Source organism: Rhynchophorus ferrugineus, unplaced genomic scaffold (assembly GCF_030347505.1).
Source record: "Rhynchophorus ferrugineus isolate W39M unplaced genomic scaffold, kcgeb_rfMv2 rfM3, whole genome shotgun sequence".
Classification (NCBI taxonomy): domain Eukaryota; kingdom Metazoa; phylum Arthropoda; class Insecta; order Coleoptera; family Curculionidae; genus Rhynchophorus; species Rhynchophorus ferrugineus.
Window position 1 is genome coordinate 66,704,677 of NW_027472582.1, and position 18,727 is coordinate 66,723,403.

An 18,727-nucleotide genomic window follows, 5' to 3' on the forward strand; every position below is an offset into this window, starting at 1 on the left:
TTAAATATAATATTTGGACGTGGAACCTTAATTGTTACTATACGACGTAATCAAACAAACTAAATGCATATGCTGCTGTTTACTGGTAAACCAACGTACTGGTCTATCAGAACTGAAGTTAATTGTTGCTTTCAGATCACTCTGCTATTATCTCGACGCAAGAAAATAATAACAACAAACAAATGAACAATTTGATGTTCTAATGAAAACAACTGAACAACTGTATATGGATGCAGAATTATTTGTAGTTAATTTCGAAAAAGTAGCATGGAACATTACCCCCCAATACCAAAAAACAAACCACCGGTGATAAACTACCCCGGAGAAAATAGAGACGTACTGCTTCACAGATAATAAAGACACTGAGTATTCCCTCTGGAAAGTAGTTATAAATTCGGCCAAAAACCCAACATTTACATATTTTAAATAAACTAACAATGGACAAAACAGAGGGAAGATGTAAATGTTTACTGATCACTTAGCAAATATTTACCATACGCTGCTGATGGATATGTGACCCCATTTGTTCCAAGATCACGCTAAAAAGAAAAGAGAACTTTACTTACCCGACAATCGCACGAGAAGTGAGAACTTATGGTATGTAATTATGGGGTAATACAAGAATCAAATATCAATATAAACCAAACGTATTCAAGCAAAGTATTTCGGAGCATTGTCCACACTCATCTCAATATTTTATATAGGAATTAAAACAAGGATATGTATAGAAAAGACAAAAAACAAGTATAAATTGCTTTGACAACTTGACTGAAAAACGATCAATCCAAGGTTCCTCTCAATTAAACTTTTCTGGAATTCTGTTAAAACTAATAAAATAAGATCCAAGAATAAATAATACTATTAAATTAAAACTGATATTCTCAATGGTCTTATGATTAGTGAGAATTCTTAATTATTAGGGTGTGGTTATATGAAGAGAAAGTCAGAATAAATATTTCAAAAAGTAAGGTTATGTCTTAAAGAGTTTATTCTAACCATAAATCACTAAAGCATCTGAATGCACAATGATCTAACAATATTTAACTAATTAAAACGTGTCCTCTTTGTAGTAAGTTTAGTGGTTTGGAAAAGAACCATTAAGTTAACATCTAACACTTCATTGATAATATATAATCTTGTAATTTTAACATACATCGTCAAGTATGTCACATCTTCCAAGTATGTACATATAATATATATTTAACTGATTTTACAACATATGGTTTAGCATTATGATATATAATGTCGCGTCCTTTTGGAATTTTAACTTCTCATAATATAATATTTAAAATTTGTAACCTCTTGTATATTTCCTTTATAACATCTTTATTAGATACGCTTAGATACGCTTAGTACAATCTTAATTATAAGTTAATTTATTACTACTTTTCATTTGTACTTGAATTAATTCACAAGCAAGATGAGTGCTAGAAAATACATCAATATGTATTCCTCAATTATAAAAGTATAATAACTTATAGTATGGTTTGGTTCGCGCGCTGTCCAGCAGTTGTATTGCTTCCACGTTCTTTCGAATAGCGAAATCTTGGATAATTTCGCAAATCCATTTGATTTCCAGATTATCGTGCAGTTCTTCGTTGGTTACGTAGTGATAGGCTTTGGTAATCAAATGAAGAACCTTGTTTTAACAGCGTTGTATGACTAGTTGATTTGAATTTTTAGTGCAACCCCATACCCCATAGGTCCAAACTGGCTTTACTATTGTCTTATAGAGCAACCTCTATGATATTAGATTAACTTGAGAGTATCTTCCGACTAACCAATATAGTTGTTTTATTTTGGTTCAAATGTGTTCATATATTTTATAAATTATGGTAGTAATTCATTTGCCACATCATTTAATAAGTTTCAGGCCTAATAATTAAATTTTCAATTGACCTGTTGGCGTTGTTGCTATATGGAATGATAGAATTATTTATTGTTATTGGTCCCTGTGAGGTCTGATTATACATGAACTGCGCATTGTGTGCGTCAGAAAAACTAGTTTTGGCATCAGAAATTGTAGTATGGTGATATTTTCCATTTGTGTAAAGTAAATAAAGAATTGGCACCTACTCAATGCCTGTAGTACATCTGCTTTAGCTTTTTTTATTCTAGAGTAGACTTCCTTTAATTTGAGTTTAAATATTCTGGCTGAAATGTAAGATTTAAATAGTTCAGTGTATTGTCTCGGAAACATTTTCTGTAGCTTAGGAATAATATGGTTTTGCCATACCTCATCGAAGGCTTGTGCTACAGCTAAGAATACAGCTAAGAATATAGCAAAACATATATTTTTTATCTTCATAAACATTTTTCATGGTCACACCAGTTCAGTTCATTTAACAAGAAGTAGAACAAAAAGAACATGTAGGTGGTAAATGAGATTTTGTCGAAAAGTTTTCAAAATATTAGCTCGACGCTTGTTTGTAAAAATATTCTTTTCAGAACCAAAAACATTTTTAAATACTAATCAGTTAATAAAGAGGTCAGGAATATACGTTCCTTATATCTTATATTTCAGTTTATTATCATTTCATATATTTCGCTCAAAATGGGACATCCGAAATAAAGTGAATAACCTGACAATTGGTCGAAAATCTATTTTCGGTTATATTTAAAGTAATAATTATCTAACTATTACCGAGACGATAACGGTAGTTGCCGAATAACCGTTAAAAGTATTTGTCCATCGGAAGAACGGCAGATAGATACAGCAGCGAACTCCGGGCGGATTTTCTCTTTCTTTTCCGTTTTTTAATTCAATTAAGACCGATCCGTTCGAACAACAGACGGCGCACACAACAGATCCGAACGAAAAAAATGAACGGTAAACGATTCGAATTTTACCTTCGATGCGCGATCACCGTCAAATTTTAATTTCTTCGGCCAGGAAAAATAACTGTACATTAAAAGAAGTGAATTTGTTCTAAGATAAACAAGCGGCTCGTTTCGCGGTCGATGTCGTTTGAGTTCTTTGAACTTTCGACTGGTTATCGGATTCAATGACAAAATCAGATTTTTTTCTTCTCTCTCTCTCTCTCTCTCTCTCACTTCGTTGTCGTTTAAAAGTATCCGAAGGATTGACACTTCTCGGATTATTGCCTTTATGGGAGATCTTTAAGGTTCCAAATGTTTTAAAAAGATACGCGAGTCTAGATCTAGAGAATCCCCGCATGCGCAATAAGGATTTGAGTTTGCAACGTTGCCAGTCGTTAAAAATTATACGTATATTTGAAGAAAATATTATAAATAGATTAAATTATCTTGAATACACAAGTCAACTTAATATTATAGAACACGACATTTCTGTTGAGACATAAATTAAAACATTTTAGTACATTTTTCGTCTCCTCTAATATAAAAAATGTAACATCAAAAACCGTTTACAAGCAATATTTTTAAACTTGTTTGATATAACTGTAATAATGGTTTTTTTTTAAATATAACAGGTCAATTGAAAAGTCCCGGGCCTGACACAGCTGTTGGATTATTATTTTGTGAATTATAGCATTTTAATTGAAGCAACTTTTGTTATTGTGAAAAAAAATTATAAAAAGGAATTTCACGTGTTGATACAATATTGCTTTTTGAAGGGAAAAAATTCAGTTGAAGCAAAAACTTGAACAAAACGGTGAACGCACAAAACATGTGTGGATATCAAGGAATCAGAATAACATTAATTGAAGTAGGGCTTAAGAATATAGTACTTTTTATTTGAAAGATTAAACATAAAATGTGATATATTCAAGAGTGTTCTTGTTTCTCGCAACATAAGTATTACATATGTCAAATTTTGTTACTGATACACCCTTGGCGTATCTTGGGCTTTTATTTTTTAGTGGTCCCTTTTTACTCAACATATGTGATCTTTAAATTCGACAGGTGTTTCTGTGAACCAACCGTTATTATTTTGGGTAGCCCCTTTGTAATTAAATATGATTATGAAATTTTCATTAGTTTAATTACAGTGTAAGAGGAGCTTCATAAAGAAAATGAAGTAATTAGTAACGTGTAAGGCTTGTAGTATTCATTCTTAGTTCAATTTTCCATATTCTACCGTCAAAGGAGCCAATAATGCCTCAATATAATCTTAATAAGGAGAATAAGAAGTATCTGATCCAGTTACTCGTTAACAAATTTGACATTAGTCGGCTTGTTAACAGCAGCCAAAAGATTGGGACGTTCTATATATCGCTGCGACAGTTGCTATTCCGATTCGACAGATATTCGGATGAATAATTGTATTTTAAGTTTGCAGTTGTTTGTTATTATCTACAGTCGAGTGTGACCAGTAAGAATAAAGCCAGGCTCATTTGTTTTTTACACACTCCTTTCATTTTAATTCGACATCTAGTGTCAAGCGCAAATATTTAATACTATTTATATATAGTTTCATAGAACCATTGAATTTCCAAAACGGTGGGTTGTTTAGCCTCTTGTTAATAAAACTAGGAACGGACTTTAGCTCATTTAATTATTAATTTATTCTCCATTGTTTTGTCGAGTTTATTAGTTTATCGCTAGCTGCCTGTAGTATATCTATGGATGTCTCTTGGATTTTGCCCAATGCTAAAAGTACTGTATTAGCTGCAAATGTAGCTATCGTAATTTTCTCGAGTTTTGGTATATCAGTGGTATAGAGCATTTAGTGCCTAGGTTTCCGGACGCTGCCTTGTGGCATTCCTGCTTATATTGCTTTTGATTTAAAATAGTGATCTTCTTGTTCTGAGAGGATTTTCTTTAATTGAAATATGAAGCCATAGTGCCAAACTTTATCGAAGGCTTGTGCTACGTTTATGAAAACTACAGAGAATATTTATTTTACTGCCATTTCTATATATATATATATATATATATATATATATATATATATATATATATATATATATATATATATATATATATATATATGTATGTATAATAAAATAAAACTAATTCTAATATTCTATTCACATTTATTATTCAAAAGGATATTTATTGAAAAAAATTGATACAATACATACAAATATTTTCCACGTCTTCTGGAACTTTTTCCCATTATTTTAACAATATTGCGATATTGTGCTGATGGCTGATGATTATTTTTGGTGTAACAGAACTTCTCGTTCAAGCTGTAGCAATATATACTTCACAACTCTTGCCACATGTGGTCCAGAATAATCACGCCAGATTATGATTTTGTTATGTCTGTTGTTGATCTTTTTTTCAAGAATATGGCGTTACATAGCCATCGAACATTTACAGTAACATGTTTATTTAGTTTCAGTGGCCAGAAATTCACTATACCTTACCGATCTTACCATATTCATAGATTTTATGTCCATGAATCTACTGTCTTTACACAATAAGCTACAAAATAATCTTCTTTATTTGCAACGAAACCATTGAGAGATGAGCGATGAAGCTGAGAATGATAAAAATTTTTGTGGTGAATTTATTTTCGCTCTTTTTGGGTGCTTCCTATCACATGTAAACGTTTGAAAATAGTTGATTAATTAACTGCTAAGCTGCTATCAAAACCACTTTAAGATGGCAGCAACCATAATCGGCAATTGAGATATGATGGAGCAGCATCACCATATGTATTTTAAAATGTTCAGAAGTAGATTTCTTCAATACCGTCAACACAAGCAACAGACGCAAAAGCGATAAGGCGGAACAGTTTTGAATGTTTGGAGATTAGTTTCAGTAGATACTGAATAACTCAATAATACCAAAGGAAATATTGTTTTTTTTTTGTAGAATACTAAGTCATCGCACTTAAAAATTAGGTTAGGTTGTTTAAAATTTATTTACGTGAATTCTTTTTCTACCAACACATAACACTGAGCAAAACACATGCAAGGCAGTAATGGACAGGTTTCCTACTGTTGCGGGATCGAATCCTGCTGGGGCATGGATATACGTTATGTTTGCAATTGTAAGTTTATATGTCTTTATAGGCAACAGTGGACTAACCCTAGTCATGCGAATAATCAGGCTGGATCAGACCGGATGTTTTCTGGAATGGTCACTGGCCAATCCGAAAATTTAATATATATATACTAGCGACCCGCACGGGTGCAATACTGATACTAAATTAAATACACTACAGAAAAAATATGAACGTTGTCTATAAAAACATAGCGGCCCGCTCCGACTTTGCACGGGCATAAAATATATATATGCCTATGTCACTCAATGAAAACATGATTAAAATCGATCCAGTATTTTTGGTTCATTCATTACTGCCCTTGGCCTGCACGCATTAAATTTGGAGTAAAACAATTCCTCTTCCCCTATACTTACTATGAAGATTTCCTGCTATCTTTGGAATATCTAAATTCATACAATTTTTATTACATTACACATTTTTAAACGCAAATTTTAAATTTGTAATACCTCCGAAAATATTTGTTTAATTTACATGCTGTAAGGAACCATATTGATCTATATTAATTGCACACTGTATTTAAGGTACTTAATTCGATAAGGATTAATGCCGTATTGCTTAAAATAGCTTCGTAAATAAGCCATTTTCTCACGTAAAAAGTAAATAATAAAAATGGTTAATGTGGGTTATCCCTAAAAGATAAACATATACCATCGCGGACTTTTTTGTAGACCTTTTTATGGTGTACAATACTGTAGTACATTAATTTGATCTAACTCGTAGGGTTAGGCAGCGTTTTTGCTAATTGCTAAATAAGCCTAAAAAAATAGGTTAATTTACGACATCACGTTAGAAACCTCTAAAATTAGCAATGTTGCCTTAGTATATTATGCATGTATTATACATATAAACCTTCCTCTTGAATCTATCTATCTATTGAAAAAAACCGCATCAAAATCCGTTGCGTAGTTTTAAAGATTTAAGCCCACATAGGGATATAGGGACAGAAAAGGCGACTTTGTTTTATACTATGTAGTGATATATATATATATATATATATATATAAAACTTTTCACTTACTATGTCGTGATATTTTATACAATTATAAATTAATAACATTTCAAGTCAGATAATAAACAAATATTTAATATTACGTCTACTACCTATACAGCAACATAGCATCCAGCCAATTTTATTGTTATTCCAATGTGCTGACCCAATCTAGAGAACAAAAAAAGTACCACGTACGGGCAGTGCGAGGTAGTGGGAAAAATGTAGATAAGTTATAAATTATCGCGTTTCTGACAATAGCTGAATGCTAGCTGCTACAGTTACGGGAATAGCATTAATTGCGTAAAGCTATCGGGTTTTACTGTTAGCTGGATGTGCGGGCAACCGTTATTCACGATGAAAGTAAACTTGCATAGCGGTTCCGAACCGCTGTTATAAATTTTACATCAGTTACTATTTCGTTTAACTTACTTTTGCGGCGTTATTCGGAAGGTGGAAACCCGTTTACGCGGCACAGGGCAAGAATCCACCATAACGGAACAATCGCGCTGTTTATGTTGCGCTTTTTATTCTCTTCTCGTTTTCTCATCGGTCGATTTTAATTATATAATCTAACGAAATAACCGAATTTTGTTTACTTGAGTCATTATATATTTTTAATTGTTATATAATATCTTTTATTAACCATTGCAATATTATTTATTTTTAACGTGTAACAGATCAATCGAAAAGTCCCCGGCCTACCATAGTAAAACATAATTCCCTTCGAGGGTGATACACTGATTATAGCGACCTTCCAACTTTTCGATACCATTTTTGTAGTACGATTTGTTCGTTACTTCAAAATAGGCCTCAATTTCGGCGATCACCTCTTCATTCGACGAAAATTTCTTCCCAGCGAGCATTCTTTTGAGATCTGAGAACAGGATTTGGAGAATACGGTGGATGAGGAAGCAATTTGAAGCCCAATTCATGGATTTTTGCCATCGTTTTCACTGACTTGTGACACGGTGCATTGTCTTGGTGAAGCAGCATTTTCTTTTTTTTTCAAATGCGGCGGTTTTTCGACGATTTCGTTCTTCAAATGGTTCAATAACGCTATCTAATTGTCGCCGTTGTTGGTCTTTCATTTTTCAAGATAGTCAATGAAAATTATTCCATGTGCATCCCAAAATACAGACGCCATGATCTTGCCACGCGACCATTGCGTTTTCCCACGCTTTGGAGCGGGTTCATCGTGTGCAGTCCACTCGGATAACTGTCGATTGGACTTCGGAGTGAAATGATAGAGCCATTGTCACTTGTAGATGCAAAAAATCGGGTTTATTATGCTTGATCATCTTCAAACACTGTTCCAAATCATCAGCTCGTCGTTGTTTTTGGTCAAAAGTGAGCTCGCGCGACACCCACTTTACATGAATGATAATACACGTTGATATGATGTACACGTTCAGTTGATATCCTTAGAGTCTCTGCTATTTCATTCAATTTCAATTTACGGTCATTCAACATCATTTTGTGGATTTTTTAAATCTTTTGATCGGTAACAACCTCTTTTGGGTATCCACTGCGTTCACCATCTTCATTTCACCACGTCTAAACTTAGCATACCAATCCTTGATGGTAGATTTTCCTGGGGCAGTGCCCGGAAACTCGCGAAAAGTTTTTGTTTCAACTGTATTTTTCCCTTCAAAAAGCAGTATTTTATCAACACGCGAAATTCCTTTTTACCCTTTTTTTCACAATAACAAAAGTTTCTTCACTCAAAATGCTATAATTCACAAACTAATGATCCGTCAGCTGTCAAATTTATACACGCATCTTTTGAGGGTTAGGGTTAGCTAAGAAACGTACGGATTTAATTCTAGTAGCGTCATCTATATGTCAGGCCAGGGACTTTTCAATTGACCTGGTATACATCATATATTATATAGTCGTTCAGAAAACTAAACTAAGCCCTTATTATATTGATTCTTTAATGATATTTATTTTATTTTTACCTTTTCTGATATCAATTTCATCAAATGATTTTATTATATAGTTGCTTATTGATCAATATAATATATAAATAGTCTAAATTATATTTGTTTAATGTAAAACAAAGTGTTCAAGAAAATTAAACAAAAAACATATTTGTTGTTATCACCTCGTATTTTTTAATGATTATAAATTTTTAATTAATAAGATTTCAAGTCCAATATGAAAAATATATTTATTATTATGTATACTATAAAATAGAAATCTACAGAAATCTATATACATATAAAATAATAATTACTAAATATTCGATGGGAATATTTAACCCGCGCATTCGACATAATGGCATAACTTCTTGGCTGTCGTTTGGTCTATAAGGATAATCTAATACAGACGACTATTATATTATTTATTTCTATAAAAATTTACATAATACTATGTTACATCATTACAGATTTATATTAAAGGATCATGACCAACATTCGGATGATGTTCATTGCTTATTAACAACATTAAAAATTCTAGTGCTACAAGTAAACTAAAAACAAAAAAGGGTATGCCAGGCTCGACATTTTTCCACCTATTTATTGTTTTGAAATAAAAAATTTTACCTAGACCTTAAAATGCCATATTTATAAATTCTCAACATAGCGATGATTTAAAAATTCATGTTCTAAATTTTCTTCCAATCTTCCACTAAATTTCAAATAAATTAGATTATATCAATTTGATAGAAAAATGTAATTAGAAAAGAAAAATTCATGTAATGATTGAGGCAAATATAATCCCTAACAGAGTCATTAAACATTCTTCCACTCCTAATTTAAATTTCTGCAATCTTTAAAGAGCAATGATTTAGCTTCATCAGAGGCTGAAGAAAGTTATTGTTCAGAACAGTCAGTTGAAGTTCATTCATCATTGCATTCCATGTAGTAGCAAATGTATGAGATTCAATACCAATGGTAATGCTAATTACATTTATAATTTTTAAAATTTATAAAAAACATTAAAATTAATATTATATTATTAACATAGTGACTAACAATAATAATTGTTCTCCGATCTGTATCTGGTGCAAAGCTAAGTCTTTGAGTAGATATGAATTTAAATATAAAGGGATTTCCTGAGTATATATATATATACACAAATAATATACTTTAAAAAACTAAACATCAAAAAAACATTTTTTTAATTTCTAGACCACAAAACGCCCCAATATTCAAATTATTTCATAACTAATATATGTTTTATTATAACTATTAATATGAAACATCAAAGTTATATGAATATATTGTTAAACATGGTTATATTAAATTTTATTTGGTGTGGCTATAATTAATCCTCCGCCAAATAATCAATATTAAATTTTATTCGAATATACTAACATAGAATATGTTGGGTCTTATGTTTATGTTTTTCTACAATAACTGGAATAATGCCATTCACAAGCCACCCTGTTTGCCTGATATACCTACAGGGATTTCTATTTTCTGACTCCTTAAAGTCTAAAAACCACATCAAAGACATAATGTATAATCAGTGCAGTATCGTGAGTGAAATCAAATCATAGAAGGATTTAAAAGATATTCCACAAAACAAATTTTTTATGTATTGTAAAATTAATAGTTGGCATGAATACATTACATAAATATTTAGTACAATTTAAGCACTAGGAAATTTTTAGTTTACTTTAGTGTTACTATCAAATATAATAAATAGGTTAAGGTTTCTTTTGTTTATAAAATTATACTATGTATTTTTTTGAAAAATACCTTCGCTAAATAATCAATATCAAATATTTTGTATATATACAGTAAAAAATTGAATCAACAATCAATTTCATGTGCTATTAGTTATTAAATAATTTTTATTGATGGAAATTAATAATTACCTTCGCCAAAATTTAACCAATGAACGATTTTGTGTTACAAGCTGAAATTTAATTATAAAAAAAGATACCTTAATATTTCTTCTCTACATTCCCTTACACATGAAGACATAAAGAATATTCCTCCAGTAAGTAGTCCCGTGTGTAAAATAGTTTATTCTTTATATATGTCCACAGTATTTTTAAATATATCTTAAATTTTCCTTTTTACCAGCGATGGTTTGGTGACTATTTCAGAGACCATCTCAACAGTAGAAGGACCATCCTGTCCGCCTTAACTACTGTGGCACCAAGCGTTTAACTCAATTATTACTTTCCGGAATGATTGAGGAGGTACAGGAAAATTATTTTAAGGCTAAATATATTGTTTAATAATAATTAAATAATTTTCTTGCTTTTGAATTAATAGAATAACTAAAGACTTTCGATTTTAGAAAATAGTAGCAATTGTGTTAAATATATGCATTTTTATAAAGCTGGCGGTGAGATTTTTTAAAAATGTATCTATTTACATTCCACGAAAATGGAAAGCGTATAATTATACTTTTAATTTTCATATCATTTAGTATTTTTACAATGATATATTTTACAATAATATATATTTACAGTATTTTTGCTGTTTTTAAATTAAGTGCTAAGCACCATCTTAGAATATTTGTAAAAAAATAAAACAAAAGAAAAATCATTTAAGAATTTGAATTATTATATTATGTTCAGCTTTATACCTTTCCTTCGCCAATATGTCGTGAATGAATTAAAATCTATTTTTAATTAGTCACTCAATTGAATGTTATATTTATAACTTGACATTTACTTTTATTTATTTCTGTTAGCAGTTAACAATCTCTATATTATGATATAATTTTACTAATATGTATTTTGTATTATATTTTTATTTTACTATAAATATTTGGTTAAAATTTCTAATCTTAATCGTCTGACTTAAACTATAACATTTAATATTAATTTCATTACAAAATACTATAATATGAACATAACTGTTTAAAAATATTTTAAATCTTGGTTTTAAATTATATGGTAATCTACTTAAAATTGAATTAATGTGGTAAAAACGTAAAAATATTTAGTTAATAGAAACTGATTTATATAAAGAAACATGTGATATGTAATGTAAGTACTTTCATGTAAATAAAAGTGACAGACTATTATGTCTTGTGATTTGAAACTAATAACAAAAGCACACATTTAAATATGAACATGCATAACATACATTAACTGAAATAAATCTTTAGTTAGTATCGATTAACTAAGTATATATTAAATATTTGATGTTGTATAATGATTTAGCAAAAATTTTACCAATATGATGAATCCAACCGTATAGTTTAAGATTTTGGTCAATAATTTCTCAAAAGTTTTCTAGACACCTAGGGTATTGGTCAGATTTTCCAGTAAGAGTGAAACTTATTTTGGAAAATCAAAACCTTTTTAGTACCTTATTATTTATGCATTATTTTTAACGATTAATGTGAATAACAATGAATGTATCAATGAATGAATGTATTAATACTTATTAAATTAATCATTAAACTTCACTTTATTTCATAGAAAATAAATACCATTATATTATTTAGATATATTTCGATATAATACAGTAATAATATTCGTTAAACAATTAAAATAATTTAACATTTCTTTTTAAGGCAATTAAAAGAATACAAAATGGAGCCAATATACCCAATGGTCACGCGAGATGATAATTAAACTAGTGTAATGACAACAGTTTGTGGAAAAAGGTAAACGTTAGTATAAGGATTGATTAGATTTTATTCGTCATAACATTTATCAATAATTAATTGTAGATATATTGTACTTTATGCTGGAAACGGGAATGGTTAATATCACCTTAGGTTTGGATGACCTTGATCAGACATATTGAAGAAGAAATTGACAAATGATGGAATTGTGAACTGTTAGATGGATCGGCAATGAACAGCCTAGTTATTCACTTGAGTGATACTCACTGAATATGGGATTATGATTCAATGCTGACAATAACAAAACAGAGTATTGAGAGTGGAAACAATTAAAGGTGAGTATATAATTAATATTTGGTAACTGTAGGAAATATCATTGCAGAGTACGAAAGATTTATGGTAAAGTGTGTAATTATTCAGAATATACATGAGCACTTGATTTAAATGTATCAGAAGAGAATAGTAGCTGTTTTGCAGATATGACAAATGCTTTAAGGAGAATGCAGTGATAAAATCTTCTTTGATCAAGAAATATGTATCAAAGGCACCAACTAAGGAAAGATGCAGTGATATAAAAATGCCTTCTTTTGCCTAATGTGACATAAATATGCTCTGTAATGAAATCAAAATATATTACTAACTCGTAAGTGATATTGAAAAGGGTTTAATGTAAATATAATCAAAATCAAGTACTAGTACTAGTAAGTAGTAGTTTTAAGTCCTTCGGTAATATATACATTAGACCTACTATAATGTTAAAATAAGTTTTATTTGATAATACTATTTATGTTTAAATATTTTATTTGGATTAGAATTTTGTTGTATGTTAAAACCAAATTGAACTAAATCTCTGAGTTGATACGGCAACATTTCGACGTTATGACGTCACAAATTTAGATGACGCATGTTGTGATGACGTGTATATTGTTTAGTATTTGAAATTTATAAGAACTAATTTGGTTCGAAAAACATCTAAAGAAAATGTGATTATCTTTACCAATCTATTAATATATGTATAGTTAATGTGCCTTTTTTTTATATATTCCTTCTTTCAACAGTTAACTTCCGTAAAAGTCTCACTTTTAATGATACCAAGGTATTTTGCTGAGTCTACATCAGGAAAACGGCCATTATTTGTGTTAACTGAGACCATTTAATGATTATATTTTCTGCTTGAATCTAATCTAAATGACAATTATGTTAAAATGCATTAAGGAAATTGGCGAAACTCATGAGTATGTACAATTAACAACATCTCCTCGACAATACTTAATTAACTGAAGACTGAAAAGCGCAATTGCTTTCTTGAAATTAATATTAATAAAGTTAGTTAATTTATTGTACATATACAGATTTAATATTTATTAGTAGAAGAAAGCTGTGCTTTTAACAACTCAAACAACTATTCGTTGGTTAGTGATCGGAGAAAAGTAATTTAAAATGTATTGTATTTAATATACTATGTATATGACAAAAAAATTTACATATGAAGACAGCATATTTGAGGTCACATTGGAAAACTCGAACTGAATTGAAGTTAACTGTTATTTTTTTAACAGGTTGGATTATTTCAGTGACGTGTTTACAATATAATGCTGATCCGTTATTCAGCTGTTAATATAGATTTTTAGAAGACTAAATATGAATACATTTTGCGCCATTAAACGCAAAAAAGATAAAATTATTGTACTCTTTGACCAGTTAATATGCAATTATAATATTGCAAATGGTCATTAATTTTGAACAATATTATGGATAATAGATCTGTAGATATTTTTCAATGATTGTTGCTTTATTTTAAAACTACTAATCAATCAAATACAAGTGCTTAAATAGTTACTGTACTTAAGCTGAATAAAATATCAGTTATATCGAATAATGATCCTATAATGTTTTAAAAAAATATTTTATTCATTATTCGTTATCTTCATATCTAATGAATAAATATTCATTAGAGAAGAAGAAGTGTATGTTCAAATTCCAGTAATTTAGTTAAGATAGTCAATTTTGAGTAAAAAAACTTCAAGGGTGATACACTGATTATAGCGACCCTCCAACTTTTCGATACCATTTTTGTAGTACGATTTGTCCTTTGCTTCCAAATAAACCTCAGCGAGTATTCTTTTGAGCAGATTAATCATTCGGATTTTGCCAACATCCTGAGCAAAGGCAATGTAAAATAATAGCTAGTTGTGGCTTTTTCTGGTGGATAAAAAACTAAATAGGATCGCTAAGGGCAAAATGGAATATTTTGCATAGCTACATATAATATGGATATTTCCCAATTCTGCTGATGATTGATATATTTTGAAAATGTAAGTATAAATGTTAACTGTTGGTTAAATAATATTCTTAAATAATATATTACTATTATTATATATAAATACATAATAATTTAAATATATTTTTTAAATATAATTCTATGTTTTTAATTTTCCCGTGTAATATACATTGTACATATATACAATGTATCGCTGTTGAAACATTCACTTCTTCTTTCTGTTAAATATAAATAGTTTTTAAGGTGATTTTATAGTTTTCCTGTCTTTGAAATCATTTCATAAGTTGTACTAATAAGACTTTTGAATTCATTCAATTAACCAGATCCAAATTAGTTATCAAAAACAGAAGACAGGTTGGTTTTGGATTGGCAATTGCTGCACAGTTACTCGAAGCATTCCTTGTTGTAATATTAAGTCGAATTCGGGCAAAAGTATTGCAGCTGGAACTGTAAGGTCACAAAGGTCGATTGAAAGTACTCAGAGACCTCAAGGCATAAACTGTTCCAATTAAAAAGAAAGTAAACTATCATAACATAGCCTGCTTGAATCTAGAATCACCAAGGCTTGGAAAACAATTCCATAGACGGATACCGTGGATATTTGGGTAGTATCAGTATAATTTCGAAGATCTTCAAATGCAAACTAGCGGGGCTACAACCACGTCCATCAATGTGGTCGTTTCTTTAGGAGGGTGTTACAATATGTGACTGTTAATGAGCCTGATTACGATTATTCGAGGACGAAGCGAGTGCTTGTGTGACTGGATGGTAGTGAGATGTCCAGACGTTGGCAGTTTGGTGAATGTGCGAATACATTTAAAACGTCTGTGTTTTGTACTCCTATTTGACAAGTCATCTATTCTTATCTTAAATAAAATTATTTTTCAAGTAAAAATTATGCATATAAGTATTTGTTTTGATATCAAAACCATAATTTTAATATTAAAGTATTCGAAACATCCTGAAAATGTTATTTCATTAAGTCTTGGATTGATGGACATAAAAGCTTTATTACCGTATAGTAATACCCATGAGATTTAACTAATAAATTTATAAAATAATAATAAATAACTAAATATAAAACAATAGTTATATAAATAACTTAACTAATTAAAACCAGTGAATCAGTAGATCAAATATAAGATTCAAACAAATTATATTAAATGGGTATGTATTATTATATGATTTCCGTTATATTATATAACTATCCTGACATATAGAAGATCGCTTCAGTAAGTGATCTGCTGTACAACTTATAATCTAAATATTATACCAGATACTATTCTAATTTATTTTAAAGTCTATCTTAACTTATTCTAAATACTATTCTAACTAATTCCAGAGATTATTAAATGCCACTCTATGTGTCTATTAATCAGTTCGTATGGTAGTTTGCATTTGAGCCTATGCACTACACTGTCATCGCGCACATTTAACTGTTTAGCGAGTTCATTGGGATGCACTAATAGTTTTTCAGAGTACTTCGCACTAACACTTCGAATTACATTCATTTGGGTTCTAAGGAGATATCGCGCTGAATCAGTTTGTTAGAAACGTAATATGGGGCATCGATGATGACTCGCAACAATTCTGGAACCTCTGGGGGATAGTTATGTTATATTTGCTAGTTGTAATCCACAGTTCAATACCATAGGTCTAAATATTGACTTATACAGCAAAACCTTGTTATCTAATGATAGTTTATATTTATGCCCATACATTTGGTCCTATGTATTTGTTCTATTGCTCCGTGTTTATTACGGAAGACAAATTGATGGTCTGGAATGGTTTTCCAAAAAGTTTAAAGATCACAGGTAACAAGTTTATAGGAAGATAAGAGGAGACGTCTTCAGATTGTTCCCAGGTTTAAGAATCATAATGACTTGATCCGCTTTATAAGTGTTATGAATGTAATTAAGTCTCAGCATTGCATCAAATATGAATCTTATTAATTTGATGCACTTTTCTGAGAGCTCTTTAATGATTTTTCCAGTAATTAGGTCAAAAGCAGGAGATTTTTAGCATTGATTTCTTTAACAATTGTTTGTTTTGCTTCCTTAAGAGTAAATTTCTCATGTGGCAGGTAAAAAACGATATAAAACGGAGTGTTAAGAAAGTCAATTATGTTATTTTCTTCTGTTGCGGATATTTCAGACGGGTACGGATTAAGTACTGTTTTTAAGGGTTTAGAGAAAAATTCAGCTTTAACTTTATCATTCATAGTCCAGGTATTGTTGTCAATTTTAATGGGTGGATTATGTTTTTGTTACTTTCCAGAGAGAATATTCCGTTGCATCAGTTGGTGTTAAATTTTCTATATAGTTTTGATTTCCTATTAAATAATAAGGAGTTTTTTTAGTGTGACTAAAATTTCTATATTTGTATATTTTAGAATACAGCTAAAAACTTGGGTGGTCATTTCTAATGCCCAGCAGTAACAGCCGCACTAAATATTTTAAAAACGGCTTTAGACATCTTGAAACATCCTACAATTATAATTTTTTTGGATTAATTTTCAGCTACTAAAAGACCTGACAAATTACGGTATCTAAAACAGGATGTTTATCGAAAGCACGTCCAAAAACTTTCATTTTCTCCCGAAATCAGAACGCAGTTCCGACCAGACCTTTTAGTCGCCGACCAGTCATCCTCGGGTATCTTGAAGATAGCGAAATACGGACCGGTAAGAAAAAAATCGCATCGTCCACTATTACAAGTATAAATGGAAGATTTTTCTTCATCGCTAGTGTAATTATCGGCGGACTGTTGTTTTCACTGGTCTCAAACTCGGCCATCCTCCACGGAAAGCGGCACATTCTCTCCGTCAATCGAAATCTAGAATAGCTATTCACGGAACCGACGTAGCACGAGCCTGCTGTGACTGTGACCGTGTATCGCCCCGCTCGGTAGATTCAAATCACATTATAAACGTCGAAGAGTCCGCACGTCTGGCGGCGAGGAATGGGCACGCCGACTGAAAAATCTCGATCTCTTTTCGTATTTTATTCATGGTCTTAATCATACTACAAGCTTTTGACACTACACACGCGACTTTCTCAGCTTCGCGTCTCGGTTTTTTGGTAAACCGGTGGCCGACAGTCTGGCCGTGACCGTGATTGTTCTGTTGTTTTTTCCTAATGAAGTTTTCCTTCACCATTCTGAACAGTGAGTGTCGCCAGTGAAAGAGGCAGCGCCGAGACGATAGCGGAACATTGGCGAAGTTTAAAATGTTTTCAACCCGTTTGTTTTCGAATGAAAACACTGGATTTTCAGTGATAGATTCTTGGTGATTCGCACGATAAATTTGGATAAAATCATAGTGACTTGAAGCACCCGTCTAGAAGAAAATTTACCTGGAAATACCACTTCACTTATATAAGAATCAAGCAACGGCAACATCGAAAGAAGCAGTCCAATGTTCTTTCCATTGCTGTAATGAGGTAAATATATAGATTAACATTGTGATAACTAACTGAAAGTTCATTAAAACACATTATTTCCTAATTATATTAGTACATTTAAAAATGCATTCATATGTTTATCATAGATTAGATTGATTTCACAAATCCACGTTAATAAGATAAACAACTCACTAATTATTGATTCTGTTCTACACCCTGGTATCCAGTTTTTGTCACGTTACTTTCTCATTTTAGATTTATCAGTGAAAGGTTTCTTAAATTAGAACAGATTGGTTAAGAACAGCGAATCTGATTAAAGGAGAATATATATATATATATATATATATATATATATATATATATATATATATATATATTTAAGGCTCTTTGGTGTTAGTAGGTGTGTATGTTTATTGTTTACTTTTTATTACCAATTTAAACGTTCACATTACTACATTTATGTCTTAGATAATAAAATTTTAGAAAGTGTACTACTCATTATGTATGGTATTTACTTTTAACGGGTGTTTCTTCTTCTTTTTTTTTGGGGTAATCTTTTTTAATACGATAAAAGAA

General features: G+C 30.6%; 1 protein-coding gene across 2 annotated transcripts in view; it reads left to right on the forward strand.

The window, feature by feature from the left end:
* Positions 1-18,727, forward strand: part of LOC143193300 (uncharacterized) — a 172,539-nt gene that overhangs the window by 122,270 nt on the left and 31,542 nt on the right. The window contains exons 2-4 of one of the 2 annotated variants that reach the window (XM_076399436.1): positions 10,905-11,084; positions 12,416-12,508; positions 12,575-12,779. The gene's annotated coding sequence lies outside the window, so the exon portion shown is untranslated. Of the gene's footprint in view, positions 1-10,904; positions 11,085-12,415; positions 12,509-12,574; positions 12,780-17,956; positions 18,191-18,727 lie in introns of those variants that run through there. The other variant, XM_076399435.1, reaches the window with a different exon arrangement.